Here is a 6,996-nt window from a genome sequence, read left to right as displayed (position 1 = left end):
AGTGTTATCCTTTTAATACATGATGTAGCCTTTGTTCCTTTAGAGCGGTTTTCACTTGAGTGTCGAAAGTAATTTGCTATTACTCTAGTTTTGCATTACATGTACTACGCTCATTGACTGGCTCAAAATGTAATTTGTGATGATCTTAAATTAGCATAAATTACTATTTTGCCGGCACGGATCAGAGGGCTGGGTGCGGGTTTGAGGTGCGCAGTATATAGTGGGATTTGAGTTTAAATAGGTGGCCGTTAGAAAGGTGAGACATTCTACGGTCAGCCTTCGCCACGTTTTGGTCAATGTTTGGTTATATTTGTTTTCCTATGTCATCAGTGGATGCAGGATTACGCTTCGTTTTGTTTAAATATTTAGTTCTGCTATTATTATTGTGTCACTGTAAGATCATATATTTCGAATGACGCTTCGTCTTGTTTAAATATTTAGGTTTGCTATCAGAATTGTGTCACTGTAAGATCGTATATTTGGAAAAGTATTTGTTTACAGTAGTTAGATAAGAATACCCTAAACCCCCAAGGGTTGCGCCACTGCCTTGGTCGGGGCCACACGTTCCCCGTTTTCTCCACTTGCTGGTTTTTAGGGGTTTTCGTGTCCGGCTTTGGTGCAGTAAGTATTTGTCTTTTATTCATAGCTTGTATCATATGTTGAGATGGAATAAACGGGACGATGGCTTGGCTGGCCAACGCACCCAATTCAATCAATGTCTTGTGTGTCCGGATGTGTAGTGGAGGCAAAATAATATTGCGCCACTTTCTCAGCCAATTAGAAGTAAAACCAAAACCAGTTGTGGGTTTACTCGCGCATGTCTTCGCGCGCTTAGTGACGACTATATGTCATTACTTTGAGTTGTGGTTAATGGTTAAGTGAATTGTAAGTGTCTTGTGATTGGTCATAAGTAATTACTTTGGTAGTTTACAACACTCAACTGAAAAATGCTCTAAATGCCCTTTGTTCATTCAGAAAGATTCATTCATTATTCTGTACAATCTGCGTAGAAGTTAGCTACATCGTGTGAGCGTCAAATGATATTATTGTTTAATCGTTCAGTGATCGCTTCTTGACCTTGAACCTATTTAAAGCACTGGATAGCGCTTGTGGTGTAATATGTATTTATTCATTCTGTTAACAACGGCAGTTGCTGAAATTATCCACACTGGACTGAAAGCTTGTCAGGCATTGAAATTTTCAGAAAAACAAAACAACTTTTCTTGTTGCTCTTTGTTTAAGATTCCGCCTTTGATCAACAAGTTCAATTGTTGACGAGTCTCCGCGTCTATTAAAGGAGGATTCGATTCACAGATAAGAGAAACGTTTCCCTTGAAGATGTCAGTAATTATTACGTTAGTCAGCTTTTAAGTTTTACTTTTTAAAAAAGGCTTTTTAATCTACCAATCATTGCCAAGCGATTCTTATGGGAGTAATGGGAAAGAATAGATTGAAAGGACGCCGAGTTTCGTCAACTATTGCACTTCATGTCGATCAACAACAAAGAACGGGACCTTTAAGAAAGGACAACTATTTAAAACTGTTTTGTTTTTCTAAAGAGCGGCTAAACAAATCAGCTCTAATCAACACCTGAATAGCTGCTAGTCCTTTGGAATTGCCGCGACTGATTTTACTAAGAGTTTACAAGGATCTTTAACAAATTTACTCTCGCTTTGAATGATAAAAAATGACGAGAAGTGCCTAAGAGTTTGATTCAAGGTTTTGGATGGATTCCAGTAGCGACAGAAACAAAAAAAAATCTCGAAAGAAAACATTGGTATCCAATTTCGTTGTAATCTCCGTGTTGATTTCCTCATTCACAAAGACTAATTGATTTTATGAATTTAAAGAAACGATCAAAAGAAAAACGGCTAATACGTGAATTAAAGCATTGAGCGTACTTAACACACTAGATCTCGATGGCACTAAATATTATTACCAGGCATTACATAAACAAGAAGACAGCGGAATTTTTAATGATCATGATTTTACGTTGGACCATGCGCAATCAGAAGTACGAGATATTTTTGAGGAAGGTAAATTTGATTAAGGATACCACTGTAATTGCATTTTGCTTTTTTCAACGAATGATCTTTCTTTTTGGGGTTGATGTTGCAGTGCAAATGTGGACATATTTCTATCGACAAACTACGGAAATTTTGCGCCATCACTTGTAGTCTACTTGTAGCGGGCCCATAATGAAGTACCGTATTTTCTCGATTAAGCGCCGGGCCCCGATTAAACGCCGGGTCTCCAAGCTGTTTTTGAAAATAAACCCCTTAAACAACCATTAAAGGTTTAACATGCTTAAAAAATAATGTCTAAATATATTGCTGTCAAAAATTATGAATAAATATCATTTCTGAGAAACATAGGGCTTGACTGAAACTCCTGGAATCAAATAAACGCCGGCTCTATCGGGCCAAGTTTGAAATAAACGCCGGGGGCGTTTAAACGAGAAAATACGGTAAAAAATGAATTGAACAGCGGGAATTAAAGCATAGGCTACGCTTCTAGAGTGATTTCCATTTCATACGGAAAAGCGGTTGCACGTAGAACTTGGATAGGCTGAGGCTTCCAGTATTTTTCATCTAGAATATATCGAGTATCATTTCTTTGCAATTCAAACGGAAGATATTGGCTTTAGTCTGGCTTGGCAGTGGGAATAGATTTACATTTTCCAAGCGGAAATTTGGTAGCTTGTTTATGAGTTTTCCGTCTCTTAAGTGCATTGAGGTAGCAGTAAACCTCAAACGTGAGACTAAAAACTGAAGAGAAACTATTTGTAACATGGCATCACTGTACCGTCATTTCCTTGTCAGATTTTGTGCACATTACGTTCTAAAATACCGGCGCTTAGCTAAAATAAAAAGCAGTTGCAAAGTGGTTGTTTCCCCAGAAAATTCTGATAAGTATCACACATTACCGCTAATAAACTGAAGTAAGTGAAAACAAGATTTGATCAGAAACAATTAATCTTTATTTCTTTATAGGTTCACAAGGTTCACTCTTAGCATTCAGCACTCAGACTGACTATAATTTAAGATGCGCCTGGTTCAACAGCCCGAACATGATATGGTTACTAAATTGCAAACCTGAAAAAAAATATAATATATATTTAATCGTCTGGACATATTTTTAACTAATATGTAACACAGGAAGTTGAATTAATAAATGTGGCTCTTTTTTAAATCGGTTTGCTTGCCGCTTTTATAGTTTCATTAAACAAGGCCATCGCTCTACCAAGAGCCTTGTCTGTGATAAGAGGTAGCTTAGAATCTGTCAATCACAGACGTCGACCTAAGCAAATGTTTAAAAGGCCAAATAAAGCACTTTTAATACTTTTTCGTTAATGTTTGCATTACGGTAGTATTTTTTTGATGTGTGATGATAGAATTTTAAGCTTCTACATTTTTTTAAATATCTTTCTCGCAAGCGGACAAACTTACTTTAGTGGAGATGGGTTTCAACTGTCACTAACCCATAAAATGACAGCATTTTCTTTCGCAGTCACTTTCACACTCTCTATAACACTTCTCACTACATGCTGGGTCTATCACAAGGTCAGACCGGCTTTCATCTTCAACCTGGTCAGGCATTCTTTCATCGGTAAAAAGTCCAATTCCATTGTCAAGAGTCACCGCTACCAAAAACAAAGTTTTCAGCAAGTTAACACATTACATTCACCGCGAATATAACTCTTTTTTTCAAGAACCTAATTTAAATCTGCTCCAGTCGTTGAGAGGGAATTATTTCTTAGCAGTGTCTTAAGCTTTACGTTAACTGTAGCCCTTGTTGGATCAAGCAACTGAATCGTCAGTCCCCCTGAAAGTAGTATTTTTCCTTTTCTGGCTACCCTCCCCTCCCCATAATATTTTTCAGGATGCCCGCAACTTTTTTACACCTGGGTGAAGAGAGGTACTGTGAGAGAAACGAGACCGGCCAGAACGTAACACTAATACTGCACACATAATTGTTGGTCTTTGCGCCTTTATTGTATACCATCGGCATGGAAATACAAAAAGTATTTGAGTTATGAAATGAGATAAATACCCCGGAATAAATAGATCCTACCTTTTCGGCGTGAACGGAAACGTGAACGTGAAAGTGATGTTGCAGACACAACGAGCATCGCCAGAACAACAACAAAAATTCCCTTCATGATGAAACGGTAAACAAAGTAGATGAACTACAACAACTGCAACAGAAAGGTAAAAAGACAAAATGCAAATATAAATCAGTGGTGGATTACTATTTGAAGCACCTCACATATATTATTATTATTATTATTATTATTATTATTATTATTATTATTATTATTATTATTATTATTATTATTATTACAAGTGAAATCGGTAAAAACAATATATAATTATATATCCCATAGAAAACAGGTAAATGTGAAAATAGATTAGTGTGTATCAATCAGATCAATCTGCAGCTTACTTTCATAAGCAAATGCCCACATTGTGCGGTTCCAGAAAATATCCATACCCACCCCAAGGATGGTCATTGGAAATTCCGAGGGGGATGAGGGTCTCAATAGTACAAACTTTTTAAAGAAAGTATGAAGCGAAACTAGAAATCCCAGGGGGTGGGAGGGTCCAAGCCAAAGAACCATCCTTGGGGGAGGTATGGATATTTTTTGGAACCACACACTGTGGAACCAAGCCTGTGCTGCAAACAAACTTGACACATTAACTTAACCTGGAGTAAAATTTGTGGTCTGCGATAAAAATTATCTAAATTCTCTGTTATTTCATTATTTTTACATGTTTTTATTGAAACAAAAATGTTTTGTCATGAACCTCAGAATGGTTTAAAAACTTACATGTAATTAAGTGTCAGTATTTACTTAAAGCCTTATTGGGTTCTAGGAGAAGCCACGAGCCAAGCAGCCCACACTGTCGGAGCTTATCCCGGTTTCTGCAGCATTAAACGGCTAGGAATATTTCTACTCCCCCCTGAATGGGATGCTAGTCCACTGCAGTGTCCCCCCCCCCCCCCCAGCATTATGTCGCTGGTACCCATTGATACAACTGGGTGGAGAGAGGCACTATGAAAGTAAAGTGTCTTGCCCAAGAACATAACACAAGTGACCCCGGCCGGGGCTCGAACTCGGACCGCTCGATCCGGAGTCCGGTGCACTAACCATTAGGCCACCGCGCCTCCCATCTTATTGGGTTCTGGGATGTTCATATTATATAAAAAGCCATTAATGTCACTTAAGTATATTCAGGTTTAAACTGGCAACATGTGGGAATCAATCATGTGATAATTTTATTACATTGACACAGTGTGTATTTTTGAGTTCATTTTGACTAACAGGAATGCCCTTGTAAAGTCTTCCAAGTAACCTGTAAATAGAAACAAAACAAACAAAAAACTATTATTTTGCTGAAATTGCTATTTTCCAGCATGCAGACTGTATATTAAAATTAAATGGCCCTTTTCAGTGTGTGAAAACTGGCTGCTTTTATGTTGGGCCAGTGGATCCAATATTTTTTTCCACTTGCTACTGTAGATAGCCAAATGACATTTATGGATTTTTATTTTTTGTTGTAGTTGTTTCGAAAGAAACATGTGGCTTCGGGTAAGCTTATAATGGTTTCACCTTGCCCAGTCTACCTAGGTCATGCAAGGAAGAAATCAATTTTCTTTGCACCCTTCCTTTCATTAAAATTATTGCAGAAAAATGACATATTATTTTAATAATCTTTAAAAATGTTTTGGACCCTAAAACTGAATTTTGTAATCTGTTCATTTCAAAGCATTACATCACTGAAATCTATGTTTGGTATTCTTGTAGAGCAAGTTGCCAACAAAAACTAAGCTGAAGTTTATTTAAATCGAATTTACAGCTACTGCTTGGCTAATTTTAATATGAGTTAAAAAAAACTTGGGTCTTGACAAAGTGTGAGCCAACAAGTCATGAGAGCCATTCCACTATATACAAATAGCACATAGGTTGGCCTAAAAAGCTCCCTGGTTAGCCTAAGCAGTACTCCAGTTAGCCTGAGTATAGTTAGCTGAGGTGGCTTCAGATTATGCTATTTATTGGAGTTAGGTATTTTGGCTTGTATGGCACTTATGTGTCATGAAACATACGAGCCATGAAAGCCATTCCAGTTAGCCTACATAAGATTCCGGTTAGCCTATATAGTACTCTGGCTAGCCTTAAAAGCACTTTGGTTCCCAAAGGGTACATCATGTTGCTTGCAGTTAGCTTTATATTGGGATTAGGGTTTTCTGGCTTGCTTAAGTTTAAGGCCTCGCGATTTTTTACATTGCTACTTTAAAATGCTACTGTAGGTCATCCAACAACTGAAAATACAGGCCTTAAAAACAAACAGATTTTTTGTAAAGTAGACAAATGTCTGGTCAAAAAGCAGATCTTAAATTCCTCAGGCAATGAATGTGAGTAGAGAGAAGGAAGGGAATTGCCAGAATTGACTGTCACATAACTATGTGTAAAACTAAGAGATCAACAATTACCTGAACTCCATAGTTTAACTCACTGAACAGTAATCCAGAATGTCCTGTCAAAACATTAGGCATTCTTAGACTATTAGTCTCAACCTGTAAACCACAAAATGCAAAGGAAACGTAAATCTATGTTTACCAATACAATAAAACATCATGGGAAGAACAAATTTTAAGTTAAGAAATGGTCTCATTTATTAAACATACCCAAAAAGGCATTCCAAAACGTGAGTAGCACTGTTTAATTAAAGTCTAGATTTACCAGGTTGACTGCAAGTAGTCTCTAGTCTAACTTAAAAAAAGAGATCACACTGAGCTGAAATGTTTCTTCCAATTTCAAAGGTATCACATAAAATCTTCCTGACGTAATTTTTCTTTGCGGTCTAAAATGGCCACTTGGTCAATATTTTGAGGAACATTTCCTCATGTATAAATAATGAAAGGATGCGAGTCTTATTAATTTGGAAAAAAGTAGCTTATTCAGATAACGAACATAAATAACAGTTGTATGCC

The 6,996-nt window shown here is 37.1% G+C and overlaps 1 long non-coding RNA gene across 1 annotated transcript; it reads right to left on the bottom strand.

The window, feature by feature from the left end:
- Positions 1–5,217: 5,217 nt before the first annotated feature.
- Positions 5,218–6,564, bottom strand: LOC144641159 (uncharacterized). The gene is made up of 2 exons (XR_013568510.1): positions 6,496–6,564; positions 5,218–5,357 (listed from the first exon to the last, which is right to left on the bottom strand). It is a non-coding gene; the product is annotated as an uncharacterized LOC144641159 (long non-coding RNA).
- Between the last annotated feature and the right edge of the window lie 432 nt (positions 6,565–6,996).

Source organism: Oculina patagonica, unplaced genomic scaffold (assembly GCF_052425735.1).
Source record: "Oculina patagonica isolate OP01 unplaced genomic scaffold, crgOcupat unplaced712, whole genome shotgun sequence".
In the NCBI taxonomy this organism is placed as follows: domain Eukaryota; kingdom Metazoa; phylum Cnidaria; class Anthozoa; order Scleractinia; family Oculinidae; genus Oculina; species Oculina patagonica.
This window is presented reverse-complemented; position numbering and strand designations above follow the sequence as displayed.